This window comes from Impatiens glandulifera, unplaced genomic scaffold (genome assembly GCF_907164915.1).
Source record: "Impatiens glandulifera unplaced genomic scaffold, dImpGla2.1, whole genome shotgun sequence".
Taxonomy (NCBI): domain Eukaryota; kingdom Viridiplantae; phylum Streptophyta; class Magnoliopsida; order Ericales; family Balsaminaceae; genus Impatiens; species Impatiens glandulifera.
In genome coordinates this window covers 1-15976 of record NW_025919758.1, presented here as the reverse complement: position 1 = coordinate 15976, position 15976 = coordinate 1, and the positions used below count along the sequence as shown (strand labels likewise).

Genomic DNA, 15976 nt, shown 5'->3' with positions numbered 1-15976 from the left:
CTAGAAATTTATATACATATATAAATAAAGATTTATTTCTATCTATTTATTTTAATAGATAATTTTGAATTTGGTCATAAATCATGTGTTTTTGATTGACAAAGAATTGTTATAGAATGTTAAAGGTTATCTAATTAATTAAGAAACGAATAATTGATGACATAAATATTTATTTATATAATTAGGTTAGTTTTATATTGATTAAAGATAAATGATCAACTTCTAATTAAGTGTAATAATTAATATTCTAATTAATTATCATGTATTTTGTAAACAGTATTTTTAATGATAAATAAAGTTTATATATATTTGTTTAATAATATATATGACATATATTTATCTGATTACGTTTCTATGTTATTGACTATATATATTATAGTTGTTTTGTCATTGTGGTGACTAAAATGAAAGAAGCAATTATATATAATATCATATATATGGATATATTAATTTTGGTTTAATATAATATATTTGATATACATTGTTCAATTGCATCATTAAGACTTACTTAATTTCATAATTTTGAAATCAAATAATTACAAGGCAAAGTCTTGTTTGATTTGAGAATAATGTGGCAAACGTGCCGATATTACGGGATGCAAACGTGCAACCGGAAATAAATGTTTAAGCGACTTTGCTCAAAGATGCTTGAAACATTATGATTTATTTTGTAGAAATCATGTGATATGGTGAATATTTATTTGATTAAATATTATAATTTCTTTTATAGAAATTAAGTGTTGAAATAAATATTTTAATTGATTAAATATTTTTAATTTCTTATGTAGAGATTATGTGAAAAATGATTTATATATGAATAAACATTATAATATCTTGTATAGAAATTATATTTTATTCAATTAAATATTTATGATATAGTTATCTTATTCATTGTATGATAAGTATAACAAAAGAAATCTGTAAAAGAACTGTTTGACAATTTCTTGATTAGAAAATCATTGATTTAAATTATACAAATGTGTGTGATTTAAAAGGATACCAACACGAATGTGGGGGGCAAATATTTTTATTGATTATAACACAAAAATAATTGTGTATATTATGATAAATAAAAAGATAATTTATTGTTAGAGAAATATGTTCTCTATAAAAGATAAAGTTGCTCAACTTACAAAAAAAAAGAAAAAATAACAAGAAAATGTCCTTGTTTATATTTGTGTGAGTTGGTGCTCAAATCGATATTTAAAATTATTTTCATAAATTTTTTGAAGAATCAATGTCCTTTAAAAGGATTTTATGAAAATAAATGAAAATGAAAGTTAATAAAGTCTTGATATGACTTATACAAATTTTATAATAATGAAATGAAAATTTGATCATATTTTTATTAAAAAAATGGATGTAACAATTATATATATCATTAAGACAATGAAAATATTTCATTACGTGTCTTTTGTACGATATTTTTATCGTTGAAAATTACGATAAAAATGATTAAATCCATTAAGGATATGAATTGCACTAAACGAAATATCATGTTTTTATCAAATGATATATTGATATTATTAAATAAAAGACTCTACGTCTAAAAGTGAATATGTTTAGACTTTGAAGTGCAATCTACGTATGGAAATATTCTAAGAAACTTATGATGGATAGATTAAACGTTATAATCTATATTTTGACTTATGTCTAAAAGAAAATATTTTTATGTAAAATAATATAATCTTTACACGAAGGCAGAATAGTTTCAAAGACATTTTGTCTACTAGTTTAGCCAGTAACAATATTTTCATAAAAATTAAAATGATAAGCATGTAACGACTGACTATGCTTCTTATTAGAAGATGTTCCAAGGTTAAGTAAGAATGTACCAACAAAAATTTCTAATTATTGTGATAGTAATTTGAAATTGGACCAAGTTTAGAGTCAATGACAAAGTCTAGACATACCGTCTTAGACATAATGTCATTAGACTATACTCTCTAATGAAGTATCAAATTGGACTTTGTAAGTCAAGATAACATTGTGGATCCACTAATCAGATTATTGAATAGAGAGATCGTTTGAAGTCTTTTGAAGATTAGCCTACAATAAGTTGGTATGAAGGAAAACTCAACCTATGCAGACTGGAGGTCCCAAGAAACTAAGTTCAATGGGACAACCTAATTGTACTGACTTGGAAAGTTATTGTTGAGGATTAATCCTATAATGAAACAATATATATTTTGACGAGGATAAACATGTCGCTTTTAATGATTCTTTGTGAGCAAAGAGATCACCTATGTAATGGAGAATGCACGGATCAATTCTAGACCCCTCTCACAGAACCAGGCGCGGTCCATAGCCAAAATGGACACAACCATGAGGGCTTGACATGTATCAGGGAGAATTTTATGTGAAAGTTGTGTAATTGTTTTACACAAAAGGCAGAATAGGTCAAGGACATCGAGTCTACTAATCAGCTAGTAAATTTATATGCTTTCACAAAGGAATGTTCAAAGGGTACACCTACCTATCCTATGTAGAATTCAACTGGTGAACCTTTCACCGGGTTAATCTTCAATTTCCATTAATGTGGGGGATTGTTGGAATTAAGCTAATTCCATTAATGAATAGAAATAATATTGTAAATAATAAATCAATAAAATTCACACAAATTCAAATGTGAATTAACGGTGAATTTAATCCAAATTAATTAAATATTAATTGTTTAATTAATATTTAATGCTAATTAGAAAATTAAAGCATAATGTTAGGATAAACCATTTAGCTTTAATTGGCCTATTGGCTAACTTATGGACTCTTCAATTAGCTAGCATTGAATGTCTACATTGCATTTCTGCAAATCAACGTATAGGCTGATGTTAATTAGTTATAGATTAATTAACAAATGAATGGGCAATATTTATTACTAATAAACATTTGGATGGTTTTATTTGAAGGTTTAATTCTCTGCAATATATACCCATTCATTATTCATTTTACAAAACACTTCATCCTTAATTTTTTCACTCTAGAATTCCAAAAGCCCTCTTCTTATTTTGTAAGTGTTCTTCGAGTTCTTCGCTCGATATTTTCCGTTGAAACCCGGTGATAGTTCAGGTACACTGATCAAATTCGATAAATAGTGATTTCAGTGTAGAATCACTACTGGATTCGTTGTACCCTAGGAGACAGCCATCTACGATAAGCTCCAGCACAAACGGGAGACGATGGAACTATTTTAAGTGAAATGTGTCTAACACATTCCTCGAATCAACATCTCAATCGGTGATTTCGTTCTTCATATATTTTATTTGTTTCATTTATTTGTACATCATTTTATACATATTTCTGTAATTTATATCAAGACAAGATATCTAACAATCTTAAAATATTTTCTTTGTGATAAGTTATTTAAGAGCTTGCTCCATCGAAAATATATTTTTTTTGTCTTTGATGTTTCAGAAATATAAATCGCGGTGTTGCGAAAGAGATGATGCTCATTTCGAAAAATGAAAAACAGTTATAAAAAGGAGTGCGACACGAGGACTTCCCAGGGGGTCACGCATCCTAGTACAACTCTCGCCCAAGCACGCTTAACTGTGAAGTTCTGATGGGATCCGGTGCATTAGTACTGGTATGATCGTACTCGTCCTATGATGAATAATTTATTCATTTGTTACATCATAATTTAATAAATAAATGACTATTTCAAGAAATTCTAAATGGACCAGTTTTTAACGGTCGGAGGCCGTTTACGACCAAGGTTTCTTCAAATTAATCCGTTTTCATTCTTTTATTTAATAAAATTTTAAAAAATCAACAAAAATTTACGATATTAACGGGTTTTTTCTTTAAATCGTAGGTTTTCATGCTTCTATTTTGTGTTTCTTTGTAAAAACTTAAGAAATCAATTAAAATATTCAAAATTAACGCGTTTTTTCTTTAGATCGTAGGTTTTCACGTTTTTATTTTGTGTTTTTTTAGTAAAAATATTACAAATATTTAAAATGTTTGAAATTAACTCGTTTTTTCTTTAAATAGTAGGTTTTCATGCTTTTCTTTTCTGTTTTTTTTGTAAAAAATTAAAAAATCAATAAAAACTTGCGAAATTAACGCATTTTTTAAAATCGTACGTTTTTACGCTTTTATTTTGTTATTTTTTCGTAAAAACCTTTAAATGAGTGTAACATTAACGTTTAATAAGTTTGGTCGGTATTAATTTGAATTTGGTTATTTTTAAAAAAGTTATAAAAATGAGGGCGACACGAGGGCTTTCCAGGGGGTCACACATCCTAGTACTACTCTCGCCCAAGCACGATTAACTGTGGAGCTCTGATGGGATCCAGTGCATTAGTGCTGGTATGATCGTACTCGTCCTATGATGAATAATTTATTCATTTGACACATCATAATGTAATAAATAAATGGCTATTTCAAGAAATTCGAAATGGACCAGTTTTAAACTGCCGGAGGCCGTTTACGACCACGGTTACTTCAAATTGATCCGTTTTCATTCTTTTATTTTATAAGAACTTAAAAATTCAATAAAAAATTACGAGATTAACGCGTTTTTTCTTTAAATCGTAGGTTTTTACGCTTTTATTTTGTGTTTTTTTGTAAAAACTTAAAATCAATTAAAATATTCGAAATTAACGCGTTTTTTCTTTAGATTGTGGGTTTTCACGTTTTTATTTTGTGTTTTTTTAGTAAAAATATCACAAATATTTAAAATGTTTGAAATTAACTCGTTTTCTCTTTAAATCGTAGGTTTTCATGCTTTTATGTTGTGTTTTTTTTTGTAAAAAATTAGAAAATCAATAAAAAATTTCAAAATTAACGCTTTTTTTTAAATCGTAGATTTTCATGCTTTTAATTTGTGTTTTTTTTGTAAAAACTTAAAAAACAAACAAAAATTTGCGATTTTAACGCATTTTTTCTTTAAATCATAGGTTTTCACACTTTTATTTTGTGTTTTTTTTTTGTAATAACTTAAAAAATCAATCAAAATGTTGGAAATTAACGTGTTTTTTCTTTAAATCATAGGTTTTCATGCTTTTATTTTGTGTTTTTTTGTAAAATTTATTAAATCAATAATTTTTTTCAAAATTAATGCGTTTTTTTTCTTTGAATGGTAGGTTTTTACGCTTTTATTTTTGTTTTTTTGTAAAAACTTAAAAAATCAATTGAAATATTCGAAATTAATGCATTTTTTCTTTGGATCGTAGATTTTCACGCTTTTATTTTGTGTTTATTCTTTAAATTGTACGTTTTCATGATTTTATTTTTTGATTTTTGTAAAACTTATTAAATCAATAAAATTTTCGAAATTAATGCGTTTTTTTCTTTAAATCGTAGGTTTTTACGCCTTTATTTTTTGTTTTTTTGTAAAAACTTAAAAAATCAATTAAAATATTCGAAATTAACGTGTTTTTATTTAATCAATAGGTTTTCACGCTTTTATTATGTTTGTTTCTTAGTAAAAATATCAAAAATCAATTAAAATGTTAGAAATTAATGTGTTTTGTCTGTAAATTGTACGTTTTTACTTTTATATTTAGGGTTTTTATTGTAAAAACATCAAAAGTCAATTTAAATGTTCAAAATTTACGCGTTTTTCCATTAAATCGTACGTTTTCACGTTTTATTTTGTGTTTTTTTCGTAAAAACCTTTAAAATGAGTGTGACATTAACGTTTAATAAGTTTGGTCTATTTTAATCGTGAATTTGGTTATTTTTAAAAACAGTTATAAAAAGGAGTGCGACACGAGGACTTCCCAGGGGGTCACGCATCCTAGTACAACTCTCGTCCAAGCACGCTTAATTGTGGAGTTCTGATGGGATCCGGTGCATTAGTGCTGGTATGATCGTACTCGTCCTATGATGAATAATTTATTCATATTATACATCATAATGTAATAAATAAATGACTATTTCAAGAAATTCGAAATGGACCAGTTTTTAACGGTCGGAGGCCGTTTACGACCAAGGTTTCTTTAAATTAATCCGTTTTCATTCTTTTATTTAATAAAATTTTAAAAAATCAACAAAAATTTACGATATTAACGTGTTTTTTCTTTAAATCGTAGGTTTTCATACTTCCATTTTGTGTTTTTTTGTAAAAACTTAAGAAATCAATTAAAATATTCAAAATTAACGCGTTTTTTCTTTAGATCGTAGGTTTTCACGTTTTTATTTTGTGTTTTTTTAGTAAAAATATTACAAATATTTAAAATGTTTGAAATTAACTCGTTTTTTCTGTAAATAGTAGGTTTTCATGCTTTTCTTTTGTGTTTTTTTGTAAAAAATTAAAAAATCAATAAAAACTTGCGAAATTAACGCATTTTTTTAAATCGTACGTTTTTACGTTTTTTTTTGTGATTTTTTCGTAAAAACCTTTAAAATGAGTGTGACATTAACGTTTAATAAGTTTGGTCTGTATTAATTGTGAATTTGGTTATTTTTAAAAAAGTTATAAAAATGAGGGCGACACGAGGGCTTTCCAGGGGGTCACACATCCTAGTACTACTCTCGCCCAAGCACGATTAACTGTGGAGCTCTGATGGGATCCAGTGCATTAGTGCTTGTATGATCGTACTCGTCATATGATGAATAATTTATTCATTTGAAACATCATAATGTAATAAATAAATTGTTATTTCAAGAAATTTGAAATGGACCAGTTTTAAACTGCCGGAGGCCGTTTACGACCACGGTTACTTCAAATTTATCCGTTTTCATTCTTTTATTTTATAAGAACTTAAAAAATCAATAAAAAATTACGAAATTAACGCGTTTTTTCTTTAAATCGTAGGTTTTTACGCTTTTATTTGTGTTTTTTTGTAAAAACTTAAAATCAATTAAAATATTCGAAATTAACGCGTTTTTTCTTTAGATCGTAGGTTTTCACGTTTTTATTTTATGTTTTTTTTGGAAAAATATCACAAATATTTAAAATGTTTGAAATTAACTCGTTGTCTCTTTAAATCGTAGGTTTTCATGCTTTTATCTTGTGTTTTTTTTTGTAAAAAATTAAAAAATCAATAAAAATTTGCAAAATTAACGCTTTTTTTTTTAAATAGTAGATTTTCATGCTTATAATTTATGTTTTTTTGTAAAAAATTAAAAACAAACAAAAATTTGCGATTTTAATGCATTTTTTCTTTAAATTATAGGTTTTCACGCTTTTATTTTGTGTTTTTTTGTAATAACTTAAAAAATCAATCAAAATGTTGGCAATTAACGTGTTTTTTCTTTAAATCATAGGTTTTAATGCTTTTATTTTGTGTTTTTTTGTAAAAACTTATTAAATCAATAAAAAATTTTGAATTTAAGGCGTTTTTTCTTTAAATCGTAGGTTTTGACGTTTTTTTTTTGTTTTTTTTGTAAAAATTAAAATCAATTAAAATATTCGAAATTAACGCGTTTTTTTTCTTTAGATTGTAGGTTTTCACGTTTTTATTTTGTGTTTTTTTTAGGAAAAATATCGCGAATATTTAAAATATTTAAAATTAACTCGTTTTTTCTATAAATCGTAGGTTTTCATGTTTTTATCTTATGTTTTTTTTGTAAAAAATTAAAAAAAATCAATAAAAATTTGCGAAATTAACGCGTTTTTTTAAATCGTAGATTTTCATGCTTTTATTTTGTGTTTTTTTGTAAAAACTTAAAAAAAAAATAAAAATTTGCGATTTTAACGCGTTTTTTTAAATCATAGGTTTTCACGCTTTTATTTTGTGTTTTTTTAGTAAAAATATCAAAAATCAATTAAAATGTTAGAAATTAATGTGTTTATTCTTTAAATTGTACGTTTTCATGATTTTATTTTGTGTTTTTTTTGTAAAACTTATTAAATCAATAAAATTTTCGAAATTAATGCGTTTTTTTCTTTAAATCGTAGGTTTTTACGCCTTTATTTTTTGTTTTTTTTGTAAAAACTTAAAAAATCAATTAAAATATTCGAAATTAATGTGTTTTTATTTAAACAATAGGTTTTCACGCTTTTATTATGTGTTTTTCTTTGTAAAAATATCAAAAATCAATTAAAATGTTAGAAATTAATGTGTTTTGTCTGTAAATTGTACGTTTTTACTTTTATATTTAGGGTTTTATTGTAAAAACATCAAAAGTCAATTTAAATGTTCAAAATTAACGCGTTTTTCCATTAAATCGTACGTTTTCACGTTTTATTTTGTGTTTTTTTCGTAAAAACCTTTAAAATGAGTGTGACATTAACGTTTAATAAGTTTGGTCTATTTTAATCGTGAATTTGGTTATTTTTAAAAACAGTTATAAAAAGGAGTGCGACACGAGGACTTCCCAGGGGGTCACGCATCCTAGGACAACTTTCGCCCAAGCACGCTTAACTGTGGAGTTCTGATGGGATCCGGTGCATTAGTGCTGGTATGATCGTACTCGTCCTATGATGAATAATTTATTCATTTGATACATCATAATGTAATAAATAAATGACTATTTCAAGAAATTTGAAATGGACCAGTTTTAAACTGCCGGAGGCCGTTTACGACCACAGTTTTTTCAAATTGATCCGTTTTCATTTTTTTATTATATAAAAACTTAAAAAATCAATTAAAATTTACGAGATTAACGCGTTTTTTCTTTAAATCGTAGGTCTTCACGCTTTTATTTTGTGTTTTTTTATAAAAACTTATAAAACTAACAAAAAATTTCCAGTTTAACACGTTTTTTCTTTAAATCATAGGTTTTCACGCTTTTATTTTGTGTTTTTTTGTAATACCTTAAAAAATCAATCAAAATGTTGGAAATTAACATGTTTTTTCTTTAAATCATAGGTTTTAATACTTTTATTTTGTGTTTTTTTGTATAAACTTATTAAAATACAATGTCATGGAGATCTCTTATGATTGGAAACCAAAGAGGTGTGCTTTATGTAATTCTTTTTTGCACGATAAATGTGATCAAGCTAAAGAAGAAGAGCAGAAAAACCAGAAAAGTCAGGAAGTAGAAAAGAAAAAGAAGGAAACAAAGGAGACTAAACTCAAAGATCAAAATGTTGTAAAAGAAAGCAAGAAGGATTTTAGGAAAAAGAAAAATAATGAAGGAAAGAAAGTAAAAGGAATCAAGGTGAAGAGGAAAAGAAAACTTTCTATAATGCGAAGGATCATGATGGAAATGGAAGATGAACCTCAAGTTATTGTTGAGGAAACTCAAGAGGAAGACACCAGAATTTCAAAGCTGAAATAAAAAATTCAAAAGCCGATAAAGAATATTTCAAAACCGATATGGAGTCTGAAGCTGAATCCTAAAATAAGAAAGACAAAAACACATAAATTCAAGTTGAAGATAACAAAGGTAAAAGCTCTAAAATTCTCAAAAACAATTCATTCTATCAAATCAAAACGGTCTCGTACAAAGAGAGATTTAAAAATGAGAAACAATAATACTCATCATCCTCTTCAATACAATCTCCTTTCATCATGAGAGTAAGGGAAAGAGGGAGAGAGGCCTCTCAATGTGATAGATGGCATGCGAAAATCCCCGGCTGGGATGGTTTGGTTTGAATGTAGGCTTTTATGTTTGTAATCTCTGTTTTTTTAGAATATATGAATGCTACTAATCTGTTTTTTTAGAAACCTCTAGGTCCAGGGTTTGCTCTAGGATGAGATCCTCGGTCATGAGTTTGGAAAACTCAATCCCAAGGTAAGACCTCACAATTATAAGACTTGGGAGTCTCAGTTCCAAGACAGATTTCCTGGTCCTATGTGAAAACCCTCAGTCGAATTTCTCGGTCCTAGCTCAAGAACACTGGTCTTAGGGTTTAGTTCTAACTAAGAACATCGGTCTTAGGGTTCAGTCCTAACACACGAACTTCGATCTTTCTCGGTCCTAGGTTGATTTTCTTGGTCCTTGGTGTCGGTCAGGACATAAGATTCTCGGTCCTATCTTTCGGTTATCGGTCCTACAGGACTTGGTCCAAGAACATCGAGTACTCTTCATTTGGTTCAAAAGTTGAAGTTTTACATGTTTTGATTGTGATTTGTAAGTTGCTATCAATTAAACAGGATGTAGGGATCACAAATCCTAATCCTAGAACCGATCAATTGAGCCCTAAGAGGATCCATTTTCAAAATGATTTCTATGGCAAGATTTAAGAGCTTTTGAATTAGGCCATTTCATGGCCTAATTCTTGTTCTAACAGCTTCCAAATGGTATTTATAATCAAACATAACCAAAACAAGAACATAAATCATGCTCTGTAACATATTTCAAAACTAAAATTTAAACATTTATTTTGAAAAATTCAGTTCGATGAAACATGATTGGGATGTATGTTATATGATTTGAAACTCATCCTAAGATCTTTATAAACATGTTAGGCAATTTTTGATTCAAAATACAAGCTCAAAAGCTCAAGAACACGAAACTCAAAAATTTTCAAATTTTCTAATCAAATTTTGGTTTTCTTATTGGGGTTGAATTGATGTAATCTCTTTCAAAAGAAATCTTGGAAATCATTTAAGGATAAATTTCAACTTATAAAAGTACAAAATTGAACACTAAAAAAATTCACTCCGATCGAAATTGAAAATTTCAATTTTGAGTCACAACATGAATCATAGGTTGTTTGGAAGCTAAATTTTGATTAGAGAACACTTTTAAGATTTTAAGGAAGCTTTCCAAAGCTATAGATTAAAGTTTGGAACAACAGAATAGATTCTTTAACAAAAACTTTTTAGAGCTCCAATGGAGATCTTTCAATCGGTTGTGATAGTTGGATTTTTTTCGATGGATTGAAAGAGAGAGACCGAATGAGTATTTATACCCATGCTAGGTTAATTTTGAAGCTGAATTTGTATTCAATTTGTCTTCTGAAGTTCATCCCTTTGATTTAGGTTTTGTCTTCGTAGGCCTAGTTCTAGAGTAGGGTTTGAATTCAAACCTTAGGGGAAATTATGGGGGATAAGGATGAGAAACGATGAACATAGAGTTTCTGGAAGATCGCCAGCATCGAGCGCGACTCTCTGGAATTCACGAAGAAGACGACCAAAATGGCGTCGTTTCATTAAAATGAAACACACCGTTGCGATCCATTGGCGGTTCGTCAAGCGTTTAGGCCTTTTGGCATTTTCGGCTAATGGGGTTGACGTCCCGTTAGTTGATCCTGTGTGGTACCGTGCGCACGTCTTCTCTCTTACAATCGGATACATGGAGCGTCCTAGTGCGTTGGATGAAGATCAAGCGCTCATACAATGGATGAAATTCTTGTTGCAGCCGATTTCTTTCATTCCGGTCACACTAGATCATCAGTTTTTATTTTTAATAAAAGGATTATTTGAAATCAAATTTTTAACCATTACATTTATTTTTCTTCACCAAATTAATACACAAAAATATTTTGAAAACATAATAAAAATTAAAAACAAAATAAAGAAAAGAGTTAATTAAGTAAGAATTAATTAACTTAGAAATAAACGAAAATTATGAAATATTAAACAACTGAATTTTGATGATGTTTAAATATGAATGAAGCTAAGTCGTTTATTTGGTTTTGTGTAGGTGCATAAGACTATGATATGTTAGACGTGGTCTAAGTAGGTTAATTTATGTGTTACGTAGTTAGACGGTGTAGTCTAACTCCATTAGACATGGTCTAATGGTTAACGTTGTTAGATGTTGTAGTCTAACTCCATTAGACGTGGTCTAATGCGTAACGTAGTTAGACGTTGCAGTCTAGCTCCATTAGACGTGGTAGTCTAATAGGATGCGTAGTTAGACATTGTAGTCTAACTACTTTTGTTTAATCTAAAGGGAATAGAAGTTAGACGGTGACGTCTAACTCCTTTAGATTAGTCTAAAGGGTTGCGTAGTTAGACAAGGACGTCTAACTCCATTAGAGTTGCTTGGTCTAATGGGAAACGTAGTTAGACGTTGATGTCTAACTCCATTAGACTAGGTGGTCTAATGTGATACGTAGTTAGACGTTGTAGTCTAACTTCATTAGACTTGGTTTTCTAATGGAACACGTAGTTAAACGTTGACGTCTAACTCCATTAGACTTGGTGGTCTAATGTGATACGTATTTAAACGTTGATGTCTAATTCCATTAGACTCTGTTGTCTAATGGAAAAAATAGTTAGACGAGCAAATCTAACTCGATTAGACTTGGTGGTCTAATGTGATACGTAGTTAGATGTTGCAGTCTAACTCCATTAGACTCGGTTGTTTAATGGAACACGTAGTTAGACGAGGACGTCTAACTCTTTTAGACCTAGTGGTCTAATAGAACGTGTAGTTAGATGAGGGCGTCTAACTCCATTAGACTTGGTAGTCTAATGGAGCACGTCTAATGTCTCGCTTCAGCAGCCGTTTGAAGTCAGCATACGTCTAACCACGATTAACTAGTTGTCTACTATTCTGCTCCACTCACTTTTGTGTAGTCTGACAAGACAACTAATTGTATCCAATGAACGAACGCCACATACGCAAATGTCCTTCCAACAGTTGTCCAGTAAAAGACAATTTCCGAAGGATATTCGGTGTATTATCTATTCGGTATGGTGATGATCCATTTGCTTAGAGTCTGAAAATTTATGATATTATGGGAGGCCTTCCAATGGACGTTTGTCACGTGTCCATGAAGAAGATTCCACCGTTGGTGTCCTTCTATTACAAATAGATGCTCAAGGACAACGGAAAAATTACTAGATCATTTCATCAACTAAATTCACAACCTTACTCTTTCTCTTACTTATTTCTTACATTCTTCCAGTTCAAGAGAAAAAGAATCAATTATTGTCTATCTAATAGAATATTGTTGAGAATATTGTTAGCTAGCTCAGTAATCTGTTTTTGATTCAAAGTATATAGTGAAATCCTTCCCATTGTGGAAGAAGGGGTGACGTAGGAGGGTTTTCTCTCAACATCCATAAACAACTCCCTATGATCTTTACTTTCTGTCATTCATCTTTCATTGGTTCAAAGCTTCAAATCCGACCAACACTTCCGCACTTGAAATCGTTTCAAGACTTTGAAGAATCTGTGAAGAATAGACACATATATTAATCTCTAACAGGATTAATATCGAATCGTTTGTCATTAACTGTTATCCATAGTCACACCCTAGTCTCTATTGTTAGCAACGATCCTATCAAATCCTTATTTAATGTTGACATCTTCTCTGAATTATTTTGAATTAAAAAATTCAAAATATTATTTAAATTACAAATATTATTATAAATTGGGGTATGTCAAATTTTTATGCTTACAACTAAATGGGCGGAAAACAAATATTTAAAAATGGACAATCCATCACACAACTATGTTTGGATATGTTTGGAGGTATATTGTAAATACTCTTAAAGAAAACTATAAATGCATTATAAATAAAAATCACTCTACATTGATATGCTCAATAAATAAACTAGATAGTAAATCTAATTATTTATTTTTTTTAATTGTATACAGGTTATAGAAATGAAGATATAGTAATAATCAACTTTTTAGAAATCTCATTGAATATGGTGAAGATTATACATACCAATAGATGAGGTGAAACATCAAATATTTTGGATGTTTTGTAATATTTTTGAAACTTTACTACTTGATGGTTTTAATTTGCTATTGTATTTTACAAAATTGCAATAAATTATGTTAATTTACAATGAATTAATCATATAATTGACGCTTTTTATGGTTATTATATATATATATATTAAATAGAGAATTAGAAAATGGATTGAGTTGAATGAATAATATTAATTTTTTAAATAATGTGCTGAAGGTTGCAAAATGTTTTTGTAAATTTAATACAAAATTTGAAAATGTATTATATAAAACTCTGCAAATCGGGTATTCTGAATAATGCAAATAAAATTGTATAAGTTATTGTTAATATTATTGAAAGGTTATAAATAAGGTAATTATAGTTATAATTGAAGAATTTGTGCAGAATATATTGTAGTATTATAAATAATATAATTTTATATGTAAGATTGCCAAAAGAGTTGTAAATCATTTACATGAATATAATGTAAAAGATAATGTTGTAATATACGAAAATATATTGATTATTCTAAATAAAATTTCAATCCAAATATTGCAGATATATTTACAAATAAAAATGCAAATTATAAATATACATATTGCGAATTCCGATTCTCAAAGTGCTTCCCTCTCTATCTCTCCAAGTATGGAGCTCAGCTCTTTGCTAAGATCTGGGATGCCTGCCAAGAGGTATGGGCTAATCTAGTGCAAGCCGGCTTCTGAATTATACCCGATTCAAGCCTTGGCCATTTTACACAAGTTTATAGAGAGGTAAAAGCTAATAAAATAATATATATATATATATTATGCAATTGCTCCATATGTAAGTCCCAGTGGGCCTTTTTTGTTTCAATAGAGATACGAGAAAATGTTGGGGGCAATGAAATAGGTGACGTAGTTGAATTTTGCGAGTTGATCAAACCACTGTTGAATTTAATTCCATGAACCAAACGAAAATGAATTTCATACAGAAGAGTCAAGACCAGGCTCCCTAGTAGAATGTTTAACCGATCCATATGTGGGATTGGGAGAAGGACTATCAATATACGGTAATGGCAAGACTAGAAAAGAAAGTAACGTCGGTATAGAGAGAAGGAAAATCCCCTTCGATTATAATTTAGAAAGTATTACAGTTTATTCTAATGTAAATAATGTAGATATGGTTACATACAAATGTGCAAAGTTTATTGTTTTATTTTTATATATTAAATATACTGGGTATTATGAAATCAATTGCAATACATACTTTTTATAAGTTTGTAGTTTTTATGTTTAATATTTTTATTATTTAATAAAATTATCGTATTGTAATTTTTATTGCAAGATAGTAGGTTAATTAATAAAAATATATTTCAAAACATACTGAATATTTATATTAACCATTATTAGTGTAAATGATGTTATAACTAGTTTTTTAATAATTAATGTAAATTTGCAATTGAGCTATTTGCAATATTTGAGGTGGGTTTGTAGAATTAGTTGCAAAGTTCATAAATATTATTAAGAAAATTAGTAAAGTCCATTTTAATCAAAATAATGTCGTTGAGTTACTTATTGGAAATCTATTTTTTTAGTGGAAGCAACCGAGCAAGGGGCTATTGAGGAGTAGACTCCTCTGACTTGTGGTAAAGACAAATTTATACAAAACTATTATTACTTTGGTATTTAATTAATTATTGATAAGATTGAATGAATAACATTTTTCTTAAAAATACATTATGTAAAAAAATATTGAACTACCAAATATCAACAATGAAAGAAATAGACTAATTATCCTTGTCATAATATATAAATTCTATATCCTTGCGTCTGCTAGTTTAACATATTTTTTATACCCTATTTTTTAAATGACTCTTTGCAATGAATGTTTTGTAGTGTTTTCTTTGGTCTTGTATTTATTTGATTATATTATTCCATAAATGTTTGGTATGAAAATTCGAAATAAACAGTGAATTAAATAAATAAAAAACAAATCTTGTTTGGACAATGATAACTCATTAGTAGCCAAGCAATGTGTCCTTGATTAGCATAATATCAAATCAATGAGACCCTAAAGTAAGGATTCCTTGTTGGGTAGCTATCAATATCATACACAATTGATTTAATCTTTAGTGGAAAAATCAATAATCCATTGATAATTATATATAGCTAGGTACAATTCATTTCCAATCCTATAAGCAACCTATTAACTCTCTTGCCAACAAATATATTGAAAGACTTTTTCAATGGTTTCTGTTTGATAAATTGAGCAATGTATATTTTTTTTGAAAGAATAGAACTATTTCACTAATAAATTATTTTTGCAGAGAGGGAAAAATCCTGTTCAAAACAAGTATAACACTAGTGGTTAAAAGTTTGTTTACTCACAAGAAAAAAATAAATAAATAAACAACACTAGAGGACAAACAATAACAACTTAAGGTACAATGCATCAATATAGGCACAAACACTTGTATTCATAACTGACTCGGTCCGGCTGTTTTGCTGTTGTAATTAATCCCACTAG

General features: G+C 28.4%; 4 non-coding genes and 1 pseudogene across 4 annotated transcripts; all 5 read right to left on the bottom strand.

The window, feature by feature from the left end:
• Positions 1-3478: 3478 nt before the first annotated feature.
• LOC124918434 lies at positions 3479-3597 on the bottom strand. The gene has a single exon (XR_007097387.1). It is a non-coding gene; the product is annotated as a 5S ribosomal RNA (ribosomal RNA).
• A 606-nt stretch (positions 3598-4203) lies between these two features.
• Positions 4204-4322, bottom strand: LOC124918437. The gene has a single exon (XR_007097390.1). It is a non-coding gene; the product is annotated as a 5S ribosomal RNA (ribosomal RNA).
• A 1380-nt stretch (positions 4323-5702) lies between these two features.
• LOC124918435 lies at positions 5703-5821 on the bottom strand. Its single transcript, XR_007097388.1, has one exon. It is a non-coding gene; the product is annotated as a 5S ribosomal RNA (ribosomal RNA).
• Positions 5822-6427: 606 nt separating this feature from the next.
• Positions 6428-6546, bottom strand: LOC124918438 (annotated as a pseudogene).
• Positions 6547-8244: 1698 nt separating this feature from the next.
• LOC124918436 lies at positions 8245-8363 on the bottom strand. The gene has a single exon (XR_007097389.1). It is a non-coding gene; the product is annotated as a 5S ribosomal RNA (ribosomal RNA).
• Positions 8364-15976: the final 7613 nt, after the last annotated feature.